Source organism: Nicotiana tomentosiformis, chromosome 12 (assembly GCF_000390325.3).
Source record: "Nicotiana tomentosiformis chromosome 12, ASM39032v3, whole genome shotgun sequence".
In the NCBI taxonomy this organism is placed as follows: Eukaryota; Viridiplantae; Streptophyta; class Magnoliopsida; order Solanales; family Solanaceae; genus Nicotiana; species Nicotiana tomentosiformis.
The window spans coordinates 105591470-105606156 of NC_090823.1; positions in this window are offsets into that span (position 1 = coordinate 105591470).

The following is a 14687-nucleotide window of genomic DNA, read 5'->3' on the forward strand; positions in this document are numbered from 1 at the left end:
CAATTATTCTACAACAACGTAAAAGAAACCAAGCAAAGGCAAACAAAATATAAATCACACGAATGGAAAGATATTAACCAAATTGGGACTCAAGAATAAAGTCTATAGAAGATTAAATATTCAAAAAGATAAATTTAAATTATATAAAAAGAAACATATTCAATACATTGTAGTTTGCTACTCATAATCGCTAGAATACTTTGTGTCTTGCTAATGAAGATACTTGAAATAACTTAATTTAAGTAGAAGTAGCATAATAGGTTTTAGGAATTAGTATTTTGAGTTTAATTACTTGTTGGCTTGTAACATGTTTCATAATTTCAAGGCTCAAAGAAAAATTTAATGCATTATTATTTTTAAACTTACTATATAAATATATTTTTTACATGTAAAATTTATTCGGTACGGTTCGGTATTTTTTCGGTTTATTTTCATAAAATAAAAAACCTACCCTAATTATCGGTGCGATTATAGATTTATATAAAAACCTACGATTTCTCTAATAGAAACTTAAAAATCGGTTTGGTGCGGTACAATTCGGTTGGTTTAGTCGGTTTTCGAATATCTATTGACACCCCTAATTAAAACCCATTGCATTATTAATATCATGATTTCCTATGCATTAGTTATGCATACGATAATAATAAATAGGGTGTATAACTAATGCATATGTTCAAAAAATATACCAAATAAGATTTTGTTAATATACAAAGTTAATGCATGCATTATTTTATCCAATACATCTTACCAAATGACCCCTCGTCATTTTTACATCAGTACCCAACTTTATTGTATTTGCTTTTTTCCTTTTTCAATGGTACTTCGTTTACCTTCTTTTTCTTCTTTTTTCTTCTTCTTTCCTTAATTATTTTTTACTTTCTTCAACTATGTTCACTCTCTTTGTCTCATATGGTTATAACACTTTTTTCTTTTTTTTCCTCTTATGCTACTTTTTTTTTTCGGAATTCCTTTGATGAGACAGAGTATTCTAACAATATATATGCTAGCAAATTTAACACTGGACATGTATTGTCATGGGTTTTAATATATTTATTTATTTAAGGTGTAAATTGTGAGAATAAAATGATAAAAAATATTAAGATCGTCATTTAAAGTTTATTTTAGTTATGCCAAAAAATAAAGATAGAAATTTCAAGAGTAGAAATACTTATTTTCGTTCGGTAATAATTAAACATGGTTTATCTGTGAAAACAAAATTTTTGAAAACTGAACCGAATTTAATGAATTAAACCGATTGAACGTACAACTCACTTCACTAACAGTAAATTTACATTAAAAACAGTGGCACATATAATATTCAAATCCTGGATCTGTCTCTGTATATACAGAAAGAGAATTTTATTTTATTAATTCTTATTCCTGGTCCTGAGAGTCTCGAAGATAACTGATGTTTAATGACCCAATTTTAAATTTTAACAACCCGATTAGCTAAAAACCTAGTTGGCTACGATGATTTGAAATATGAAGGAGAGGGGAGGCTCATTTATCATTGTTTCTGATTTTGCAGGAAGGTGAAGTGATGGGTGAGTTGCAGTTGAAGAATTTCTTTCACTTGGGAGTAATGTAATATTTGTGTCCATGATCTTGGCTTATCTTCAAGAGGCTACAGAATTATTAGGACAATTTCACATATTTCATTCCTATCGTGCGAGTTTATTGATCTCAAAGTCTGAGCCCTTGTCATTTTATTCCTTCACAGAAGGTGAGGACACAAGCAGCAATTACCGACGATGCTGCCCCCCGAGCCGATATTGCTAGGGGCAGAGGCAGTGGCCGAGGAGGAGCACGTGCTATAACTAGAGCACATGTTAGAGCAACAGTTGAGAAGCCACCAGTAGCTCCTGTTGGGGGACAGGGTGCCAGAGGCGCCTGTTGTTACCCCAGGACTTCAGGAGACTTTAGCACAGTTCCTGAGCATGTTTGGTACATTGGCTCAGGCGGGGTTGATTCCAGTTGCACCAACTACTTCACAGATCGGGGGAGGAACTTAGACTCCTGCCGCCCGTACTCCGGAGCAGCGAGTCCACGTTGGTTAGGTTCCAGGTGTCATGCCGACACAACCTATTATCCCAGTTCAGCCCGTGGTTAGGGCAGTAACATCTGAGGAAGAACAACTTAGACTTGCGAGGTTCAAGAAGTATTACCCTCTTACTTTCAGAGGTTTGGCTTCAGAGGATGCGCATGGGTTCCTAGGAAAGTGCTATCATATCCTCCGCACTATGGGTATTGTGGAGACGAGTGGAGTTGATTTTACTACGTTCCAACTTAAGGGAGCGACATATCATTGGTGGCGAGGATATGAGTTGGGTAATCCGGCCGATGCAGCTTCACTTTCATGGACTCAATTTTTAGAGGTGTTCTTGGGAGAGTTTTCTCCCTAGACCCTTCAGGAAGTGTGGAGCATGGAGTTTGAGCAGTTGTGCCAGGGCACTATGTCTGTATAAGAGTATGCCGTTAGATTCAGTGATTTGTCCAGACATGCACCTGCTTAGGTTTCGACAATTAGAGAGCGACTCTGCAGGTTCATTGAGGGGCTCAGTTATGATATTCGGTTCAGCATGGCTCGGGAGTTGGAGTCGGATGTTCCATTTCAATAGGTAATAGAGATCGCTCGCCGATTAGAGGGCATGTGGGACCAAGAGAGAGGGCATGCGGGGTCAGGAGAGAGAGGGTAGAGAGGTTAAGAAGCCTCGCGGACCGGGAGGATCTACTGGTCCCCATTTTGGAGTCATGGTGCGACATGGTAGAAGTTTTGTGGGTCATCCAATTCAGTTTGCACTTCAGGCTTCGCATGGTATTTCAGGTACCCATGGGTCTCAGGGTACCCGTACCGGACAACTTCCACAGTCACACTAGTGGAGAGGTTGCTTTGAGTGTGGAGATACCAGCCACATGGTGAGATATTGTCCCAGACTTCGGATAGATGTCTCACAACGGGGTATCCAAACTATGAGTTCTGCTCCAGTTGTTGATATTCCTGCACCTCCAGCTTGGGCTATAGGTCAGGCGAGTAAAAGGCTCCTCAAATGGGGAGGCTCGGCCCGTTGATGTGCTTATACGGTAGGGCTGAGGTTGTTGCACTAGATGATGTCATACATGTATGATTTTAATTTGTTATAGAGGAGTGACATTCATATTTTGTTTTGGTTTTGCTTATCGGGGTGAGTCCTCCTATTTTACTTCATATGTGGGCGAGTTTCGTGATTTTATACTCTACTTATGTGTTTACCCTTATTGGGAGATTCTGTAGTGGTAACCCATATCTATTGTTTTGTTTTTATTCATTATTGAGACCTAGGAGACTAGAAGTGACTTTTTGTTACTCATTTTGGCAGTGTTGATATGATTTATGGATGATTGGTTACGATTTGTAGTTTGGATGCTCTACCGGTGTGGGAGTTCAATATGTGTTGTGACTTTGTTAGCGGAAATTGAATTAGTGGAAGGTTTCAGTTGGTATAATATGTATACTACTTGTGATTAAGAGTTGAGATCCTCGCGTTTTAATATGGTTTGATATGTTGAACTAGACTACGTTCCCGTCACGACCCAATTTCACTTATAGGTCGTGATGGCGCCCAACACTACAACTAGGCAATCCAGCTAATAAATTAAACATATATCGATAAAATTTAAATCTAAGAAAAATAATAAGACACCAAATTCTACCAATGTGTGTGCCAAGACCTGGTGTCACAAGTATATGAGAATCTAGTATATTATACAAAACTCCAAATACTGTCTGAAATGAAAATAGACGAAATTAAAAATACAAGAAGAGGCGCTGGTAGCTGCAGGACGGCTCAGAAAGGCAGCTCACCACTACGCCCCTAGATAACGAGGATGTGCGGTGATAGGTCCTCCACTAGTATCTGTCTCAGATCCTGCACAAAAAATTGCAGCAAGTGTAGCATGAGTATGTAAACAACGTGTACCCAGTAAGTATCAAGTCTAATCTCAAAGTGGTAGAGACGAGATGGCCGACTTTGACACTCACTAAGGGTCAACAATAATAAATGGAATAAATTATAATTATTCAAATCAGCATGATTCACAGAGTTAACAATAATTTTATTCAATTAGCAGAAATAATAAAAATCCTTCAAATGCAAAAAATTCCAATCTATTAATTAAATCCTTCAATTTCAATAAAAATTCCAATTTATCAAATAGCTTTACAAGCTGCAATTCAATTTCAATAAATTTTTAATTTATCAAATAGCTTTACAAGCTGCAATAAACTGTCCAAGTATCGTATTATTATTATTATTATTATTATTATTATTATTATTATTATTATTATTATTATTATTATTATTATTATTATTATTATTATTATTATTATTAAGCATGATTTCTACCGAGGTCGTATGACCCGATCCAGAGTTTCGTGTACACTGCCGAGGGACGTGCGACACGATCCATAGATGCATCTATCCTGCCGAGGTGTTCGGCCCGCTCCACAAGAAAGGAGGATATTTTCTTATGTACCTCCGGAATGAGAGTATATTTATTATAAGATAAATTCAGGAGGAAGAACAATTTCTCTTAACAATTAATTAATTTAAACATAAAATCAAGTATATGAGATTTTCATCATTTAATATTTCTCTCTCTCTCTCTCTCTCTCTCTCTCTCTCTCTCTCTCTCTCTCCTCTCTCTCTCTCTCTCTCTCTATATATATATATATATATATATATATATATATATATCAAATAATATTAATTAAATAAAGAATATAATTTATACAAGTAATTCATGCTTTGAGTCTTAAACTACCCGGACTTTAGCATTAATAGTAGCTACGCACGGACTCTCGTCACCTCGTGCGTACGTAGCCCCCACAATTAGCAATAATTATTTAATTTTAATCACCTATGGGGTAATTTCCCCCTCACAAGATTAGACAAGAGACTTACCTCGTCTTACTCCAATTTAATCCACTAGTAGGCCTTTTCCTCGATTATCCAACTTCGATTGGCTCGAATCTAACCAAAAATAATTTGATACAATCACTAAAATTTATAGGAATCAATTCTCTAAGAAAATACTACATTTTTAATAAAAATTCCGAAATTAATTAAAATTTTGTCCGTGGGGCCCACATCTCGGAATCCGGCAAAAGTTATGAAATCTGATAACACAATAAATTACGAGTCCAACCATACTAGTTTCACTCAAATCCGACTCCGAATTGATACCGAAATCTCGAAAATTCGTTTCTATGAGATTACAAATATTTCCCAAATTTCAATCTCAAAACGCTAATTAAATGGTGAAAACAATGATATATTTGTGTATATAGACCAAATCCGAGTTAAACTCACTTACCCCAATGTCTTTCCTTGAAAATCTATCCAAGACTGTGCTCAAGCTCCACTTTGTAAAAAAATGGCAAATGGGACGAATACCCTCTTTTATAAATCTACCCTGGCAGCCTTCGGAACTGGGCCTCGATCGTGGCCTCGAACTGGGCCTTGATCGTGGCTTCGATCGTGGCCCTCGAGCCTAGGCCTCGATCGTGGCTTCGATCACAGGCTCAAGCCTGGACCTTGGTCATGGTCTCGATTATGGCATCGAGCCTGGTCCTTCGATCATGGCCTCGATCCTGGCATCGAGCCTGGGTCTTCGATCATGGCCCTCGAGCTGGGCTCGATCCTGAGCCTCGTCCCTGGCTTCGACCCTAGGCTCGATATCTGGGCTCGATCTTGGGCTCGATCACAGCCCAGAATATTCAGCAGAAGAGAAAAAAATTGCAGCAGCTTTTTAAGTCCAATTTGTTATCCGATAACCATCTGAAACTCAACAGAGGCCCTCGGGACCTCAATCAAATATACGAACAAGTCCTAAAACATCATACGAACTTATTTGAAATCTCAAATCACATAAAACGACGCTAAAATCATGAATCATGTTCCAATTCAAGCTTAATGAAACTTAGAATTTCCAACTTCTACATTCGATGTCGAAACCTATCAAGTCAAGTCCGATTGACCTCGAATTTTGCACACAAGTCATAAATGACATAACGGAGCTATGAAAATTTTTAGAACTGTATTCGAACTCCGGTATCAAAAAGTCAACTCCCTGATCAAACTTCCAAACTTAAATTCTTGTTTTAGCCATTTCAAGCCTAATATCACTACGAACTTCCAAATAAAATTCCGATCACGCTCCTAAGTCCAAAATCATCATACAGAGCTGTTGGAATCATCAAAATTCTATTCCGAGGCCATTTGCACATAATTCGACATCCGATCACTATTTGAACTTAAACTTTTAATTTTTCATCAAAATTTCATATCTCGGGTTAGGGACCTCGAATTTGATTCCAGGCATACGCCCAAGTCCCAAATCACGATACGGACCTACCGGAACTGTCAAAATACTGATTTGAGTCCGTTTGCTCAAATTGTTGACCAAAGTCAGCTCAGCTGAGTTTTAAAGCTCTAATTCACATTTTAATCCATTTTCACATAAAAACATTCCAGAAAATTTTATGGATTGCGCACGCAAGTCGAGGAATAATAAATAGTACTTTTCGAGGTCTTAGAATACATAATTAACTATTAAATTTAAAGATGACATTTTGGGTCATCACATTCTCCACCTCTAAAACAAACGTTCGTCCTCGAACTGGTTTAGAATTATACCTGAAGTGTTGAATAAGTGTGGATATCTTCTCTGCATGTTTTCCTCGGCCTCCCAAGTCGCTTCCTCGACTGGTTGGCCCATCCACTGGACTTTTGCTGCAGAAATCCTCTTGGACCTCAACTGGCGAACATGTTTATCAACAATGGCAACTGACTCCTCTTCATAACCCAAGCTATTATCTAGCTGAACTATGCTAAAGTCTAACACATGTGATAGGCCAGCATGATACTTCCGGAGCATAGATACATGGAAAACCGGATGAACTCCCTATAGACTAGGTGGCAATGCAAGCTCAAAAGCAACCTCCCCAACTCGTCTCAACACCTCAAATGGGCCTATAAACCTTGGGCTCAATTTCCCCTTTTTTCCAAATCTCATGATTCCCTTCATCGGCAAATCTTTCAAGAAAACTTTTTCACCTACCATAAATGATAAATCACGCGCTTTCTGATCCGCGTAACTCTTCTGTTTGGACTGCGCTGTACGAAGTCGCTCCTGAATCAACTTTACCTTTTCCAAGGCATCCTTCACCAAATCAGTACCATATAACTTAGCCTCACCGGTCTCAAACCAACTGATGGGCGAATGACATCGCTGACCATATAAAGCCTCAAATGGAGCCATCTCGATGCTGGATTGGTAACTGTTATTATAAGCAAACTCGACCAAAGGCAAGAAACGATCCCACTGACCTCCAAAGTCAATCACACATGCCCTGAGCATATCCTCCAAAATCTGAATTGTCCGCTCTGACTGCCCGTCGGTCTGCGGATGAAAGACTGTGCTGAACTCTACACGGGTCCCCAATTCGCTCTGTACTGCTCTCCAGAAATGTGAAGTAAACTGAGGGCCTCTATCTGATATGATAGAAATTGGCACCCCGTGCAACCAAACTATCTCCTAAATATAAATTTGGGCCAACCTCTCTGAAGTATACATAGTCATAACAGGAATAAAATGTGCTGACTTGGTCAGCCTGTCAACAATGACTCAAACTTCATCAAACTTCCGCAAGGTCTGCGGCAACCCAACTACAAAGTCCATAGTGATGCATTCCCATTTCCACTCTAGTATAGTCATCTGCTGAAGTAGACCACCTGGCCTCTGGTGCTCATATTTAACTTGCTGGCAATTTAGACACCTAGCTACATACTCAACTATGTCCTTTTTCATTTGCCTCCATCAATAATGTTGCCTCAAATCACGATACATCTTTGTAGCACCTGGATGAATAGAATATCGAGAACTGTGTGCCTCTTCTAGGATCTTTTTCCTCGGCCTATCCACATTAGGAACACATAGACGATCCTGGAGTCGCAGAACACCATCCGTACCAATAGTAACTTCCTTGGCACCACCCCATAGTACCGTTTCTCGAAAAAACATTAAGTGTGGATCATCATACTGGCGAGCCTTGATCTGCTCAAATAGTGAAGACTAAGCTACAACACATGCAAGAACTCGGCTGGGCTCTGAAATATCCAATCTCACAAGTCGGTTAGCCAAGGATTGAATATCCAAAGCTAATGGCCTCTCATCTGCTGTAATGAAATCCAAACTACCCATACTCTCTGCCTTTCTACTCAAGGCGTCTGCAACCACATTTGCTTTACCCGGATGGTATAGGATAGAAATATCATAATCTTTCAGTAATTCCAGCCATATGCGCTTTCTCAAATTTAGGTCCCTCTGCTTGAACAAATGCTACAAACTACGATGATCAGTGTAAACTTCATAGGACACCCCATAAAGATAATGCCTCCAAATCTTAAGAGCGTGAACAATTGCAGCTAACTCCAAATCATGTACTGGATAATTCTTCTCGTGGGACTTCAACTGACGTGAAGCATATGCAATCACTCGCCCTTCCTGCATCAATACATAACCCAAGCCAATGCGTGAAGCATCGCAATACACTGTATACATTCCCGAACTGGAAGGCAGTATTTACACTGGTGCTGTAGTCAATGATGTCTTGAGCTTCTGAAAGCTCACTTCACAATCATCGGACCATCGGAACGGAGCACCCTTCTGGGTTAATTTGGTCAAAGGTGCTACAATAGATAAAAAACCTTCCACAAACCGACGATAATAACCTGCTAAACCCAAAAAAAACACTTGATCTCAGTCGCCGAAGTGGGACGATGCCAATTTTGAACTGCCTCGATCTTTTTGGGATCAACTTTAATGTCCTCGCCCGATACAATATGCCCCAAAAATGCTACAGACTCAAGCTAGAACTCACATTTAGAGAACTTAGCATATAGCTTTTTTTTCCCGCAACGTCTGAAGCACTACTCTCATATGCTGCTCATGCTCCTCATTACTGCGCGAGTAGATCAAAATGTCATCAATGAAGACAATGACAAACGAATCAATATATGGCCTGAATAGCCTATTCATCAAATCCATAAACGCTACCGGGCGTTAGTTAAACCGAAGGACATCACCAGAAACTCATAATGACCATATCTAGTCCGGAAAGCAGTCTTCGGAACACCCAAATCTCGAATCTTCAACTGATGGTACCCCGAACTCAAGTCGATCTTAGAGAACACCCTATCACCTTGTAACTGGTCAAATAGATCATCAATACACGGCAATGAGTACTTGTTCTTAATGGTGAATTTGTTCAGTTGGCGATAATCAATACACATCTGCATTGTTCCATCCTTCTTTTTCACTAATAATACTGGTGCACCCCAAGGCGATACACTCGGTCTGACGAACCCTTTGGCTAGTAATTCTTCAATCTGTTCTTTCAATTCTTTCGGAGCCATGCGATACGATGGGATAGATATAGGCTGGGTATCTGGAGCCAACTCAATACAGAAATCAATATCATGATCATATGGCATACCTAGAAGATCTGAAGGAAATACATCGAAAAATACCCAAACTACAGGCACTGAATCAATAGCCGGAGTTTCTGTAGTAGTATCCCAAACATAGGCTAGATAAGCCAAACAACCCTTCTCAACCATGTGTTGAGCCTTTATAAAAGAAATAACTCGATTAAATGAACTAACAGATGAACCCTTCCATTCCAGCTTAGGCAATGCTGGAATAGCCAAGGTAACAGTCTTGGCATGACAATCTAGAATAACATGATATGGAGATAACCAGTCCATGCCTAAAATAATTTTAAAATCGGGCATCTCAAGCAATAGGAGATCTGCTCTAATTTCATAACCACAGAATGTAATAATACAGGACCGGTAGATCCGGTTCACAACAATAGAATCGCCCACATGAGTGGACACATAAACAGGAGTACTCAAGGACTCACGAGAAACACCCATGAATGGAGCAAATAGAGATGACACATATGAATACGTAGATCCTGGATCAAATAATACTGAGGAATCTTTGACGCAAACAGAAATAATACATGTAATCACGACATTTGAGGCCTCTGCATCTGGTCTGGCCGAAAAAGCATAGAACCGAGTTGGAGCGCCAACTGGCTGACTTCCGCCTGGCTGACCTCCATCTTTAGGACGGCCCCTACCCATATGTCCTCTACCTCCTGGTGGTCGGACTACTGGTGGAGCAACTGGTGCGGTAATCATAGGCTGCTGACCCTGCTGCACTGGTCTACCCCGCAGTTTGGGGCAGAATCTCCGCATGTGACTGGGGTCCCCGCACTCGTAACAATTCTTCGGTGCGATGGGCTGCTGACTAAGTGTTTGGCCCTGGGGATCTGAATACCCACTGGAAGGACCCTGAATAGCTGGTGGGCGATAAGAACTCTCTGGTATAGCACTGAGATAAGGTCGCACTGGAGAACCTCGAGGAGGCGGTGGTGCTGGATATGGGGGCCTGCTGGACTGCCCTCTCATGAACTGACCTCTACCCCCAGATGGAGCACCTCTAAACTCTCCAGAATACCTAAACCGCTTATCTCTCGTAACCTGCTCTCAGCTCCGCTGACGTACACTCTCAATCCTACGGGCTATCTCCATGACTAGCTCATAAGAAGTACCCATCTCAACCTCTCGAGCCATAGTGGCCTGAATGCCAGTATGTAAACCCGCAACAAACCTCTGCACTCTCTCCGCCTCAGTAGGGAGTATCATAAGTGCATGGCGAGATAACTCAGAAAACCTCGCCTCATAATAGGTCACTGACATCTGACACTGCTGGAGCTGCTCAAACTAAAATCACAACTCTTTCCTCTAAGAGGGTGGAATATACCTGTCTAGGAAGATACGGGTGAACTTGTCCCAAGTTATGGGAGGAGAATCTGCTGGTCTACCAAGAACATAAGACTGCCACCATCTACGGGATTTGCCCTCTAACTGAAAAGTAGCAAAGTCTACCCCATGAGACTCCAATATCCTCATGTTGTACAGTCTATCCTTGCAACGATCAATGAAATCCTGGGGATCCTCATGTCGCTCACCCCCAAAGACAGGAGGATGTAGTCTAGTCCATCTGTCCAATAGTTTCTGAGGATCAATGGCTAAAGTTGGCCTGGGCTCAGGTGTAGCTGTTGCCACTAGCTGGGCTGCACCTTGGGTCAAATATACAGCAGCTGCATGTCCATGAGCCTATGCGGTTGGAGTATGTGCTCCCCCGCCTGCCTGAGATATGGTTGGGTTTGCCGGAAATAAACTAGCTTGAGTCATATTGTCCATGAACCGCAGCATACGACCCGTGACATCCTAAAATCCCGGTGCAGATGTGAAATCCACCGGAGCTGGTTCTGCCACATGCACCTCACCCTGCTCCTCAATAATGGGATTCTTTGTTGGACCCACTGGCGGCATAACTGGAACAGTCCTAGGACTTCCTCGCCCTCTACCATAGGCTGGAGCCCTCCCTCGGCCTCTAGCAACTAGGGGAGTAGCTCTTCCCTGGTCTAGAACCTCATTAGAGTGCATTCTCACCATCTGTGAGAGCATAAAAGAAGGATATTTAGAACTACATCAATTGCACGATGGAATATGAAGAAAGGTAATTTCCTAACACCCTATAGCCTCTCGAAGATAAGTATAGACGTCTCTGTACCGATCCGCAAGACTCTATTAGGTCTACTCATAACTTGTGAGACCTACACGAACTTAATGCTCTAATACCATGTTGTCACGACCCAATTTCACCTATAGGTCGTGATGGCTCCCAACACTATATTTAGGCAAGCCAACTAATAAATTAAACATATATTGATAAAATTTAAATCCAAGAAAAATAATAATAAACCAAATTCTACCAATGTGTGTGCCAAGACCTAGTGTCACAAGTGTAAGAGCATCTAGTAGATTATACAAAACTCCAAATACTGTCTGAAATGATAATAGTCAGAATTAAAAATACAAGAAGAGGCACCGGTAGCTGCAAAAGGGCTCAGAAAGGCAGCTCACCACTACGCCCCTGGATAACGAGGATGTGCAATGATAGGTCCTCCACTAGTATCTGTCTCAGATCCTACACAAAAAGTGCAGCAAATGTAACATGATATCACTGGCCCATTTTCTTACATTGGGTAGCGGCACATGCTCGCCCGTGCGGCGCCTACAATTCCCCTCACTGCAGGCCAGCCTATTTCCTTTCCCAGGATTCCAAGCACGATCCTGTGCCTGTTGGTGGGACTCGCCCCAACTTGTGTCGTCCGTAAGATGTCTAGGCCCTTGGCCCTAGACATGTCGTGGCACTTCATCTTAGGATCACTATCCATGCGCGCCCTAGGGGATTGGCTTAGGACATGTCTTGTCCTTAGCCCAAGACTGAGCATCGCTCCCGCGTGCATAGCCCAATCCTCAAGCTTGACACTCGCCTAGTGCATCCGCGACTAGCTCGTGCCTCGCCGAGTAAGGCAACCTTTAGCCCTTGGCCATTGTCATGCGCGGTCCTTCGTGCCATGCCCATACATTGCCCTCACGACACACTTCCATCCCGAATAGTGCAGTGTCGCCCCACAATTGCACCTTTAGGCCAACTGACCCTTGCTTGCATGGTTGAACCCAAGCCATGCTCACAAGTCGACACATGATGGCCCTATGACAGGTGCGTCAAGTATCCAATCGGCACGGAGTTCTCCTTCTAACATTCGGCAGCCCGCGGGGCTGGCCGCCCCACACATCAAGCCTCCAACTCCACTTTGATGGCAAACGTTAGCCCGAAGGCGTTGCGCCGTCCATAGAGTTCCCAAACTCGTATGGATACCTTTGACACTCCTTTGAGTCATCTAGGCAGGCCCTTGAAGTTGCCCCCAAGGAAGCTCGTTCGATACGGCTTGGTGGCAGCATATATGGGGGAGGCAGGTCGGAGCTTTCATCACCTATACCCCCCTTATATATGCTAAAGATTAAAAAGCCCAAGTTGCCCGAGTAGACAGATCTACGTCAAATAATCAGAAGAGCCTTTTCTCACCAGATCTTGGCCGAAATCACAACTCCAAAGTGCGAGTTGTGACATCCTCCCACACTCATAATGTCATCCTCCTCGATGACACATCATGGACTAAGACATCCCGGAGTCTGCCCCCTCAGGTATGCCCATTTTAGCTCCCTTTGTCCTATGGGTTGGACTTCCTCGAAGTCCATTCTCAAAAGGAGTCGTGCCCCATGCACTTCTCCCCCAAGTATCTTCCAAGCGTGCCTCTGCACTTCACCTCCTTTCGGTGTTCACTTGGAAAGTGCCTCCGCACGTACACCCTCTGGTGTCTCACTTTGTGATTGACCCACATTAGTCAATCACACCATGACCCTCACGGCCTTCATGTCCATCTGAAGCTTTCCCTTCACAAGTTAGCACATCAATGTGCTCTTTGGCGCGGCTCTAGTAGCTCAATCGCTCACATATCCTTCAAACGCCTCTGGCATAACTCTCGTAGCCTTCTGCTCCCGTAGCTTTTCCTTGCCTTTACTACCTTGAAGATGTGTTGGCTTCCGGACTCACGACTTTGCCCATATGCCTCTTGCATAGGCGGGATCCTCCCACACTCAATGTGGAGGATATATCTTAGCGATGTCGTCCCACTTGGCATTCGGCCAGCTCTTGAGATGACCTTTGGTGAGTACTACATTCCTAAAGTCATAGCATCGCCGCATTCCCGAACAAAGCTCTTTGTTTTCCAACTATCACTTCCTCAGCAAGTAGCCAATGCTCCCGGTAGTACTTCAACACTCGCCCTATAGACAGGTACCCTCTTGGTCCTGCTAGCACGGCTTCACGGTTCGGTGTGCCTCGCACTTGGACTCTCAACGGTCCCCGATCATTCGATGTACTTCTTTCCAGAATTACACCTTCTAACTTGGACATTCTCCCAATTCCGAAGCTTTGCTATACCCTCAAATCCGTCTCCTCACCTTGGCAATACCCTCAGGCAACCCAAAGGTCTTCTCCCGTAGGAAAGACACTCAACTTGATGCGTTGCATGCATCCTTGGCAAGATCTCTGCTATGATCATGCCGAACATTTATAGTACATGGCTCCCACTCTTCGTAATATGGTTGCACGACCTGGAAAACATGACCTTTTCTTGACCATCCGACTCATCGGCATATCACCTAGTTCAGTAGCACCTTAGACTCTCGAAAGACAATAGAATCACCCATTTCTTTCTTCGACCATCAGTATCGGGTTCTCGATCTCTGGTGGCATATGAACATCTATCTCTGCTTTGACATGATCTCCACACTGACATCCAAAATGCATTCGACATATCCACCCTTTGCATTGACGTTGTGCCATGGCATAGTATGGCCTTAATCAGCTCTGATACCAAGTGTCACGGGCCCATTTCCTTACATTGGGTAGCGGCACCTACTCTCCCGTGCGGCGCCTGCAGTTTCCCTCGCTGTATGCCAGCCTATTTCCTTTTCCAGGATTCCAAGCACGATCCTGTGCCTGTTGGTGGGACTCCGCTGTGAGGCTCGCCCCAACTTGTGCCACCCGTAAGATGTCTAGGCCCTTGGCCCTAGACATGTCGTGGCGCTTCATCTTAGGATCACTATCCATGCGCGCCCTGGGGGATTGTCTTAGGACATGTCTTGTCCTTAGCCCAA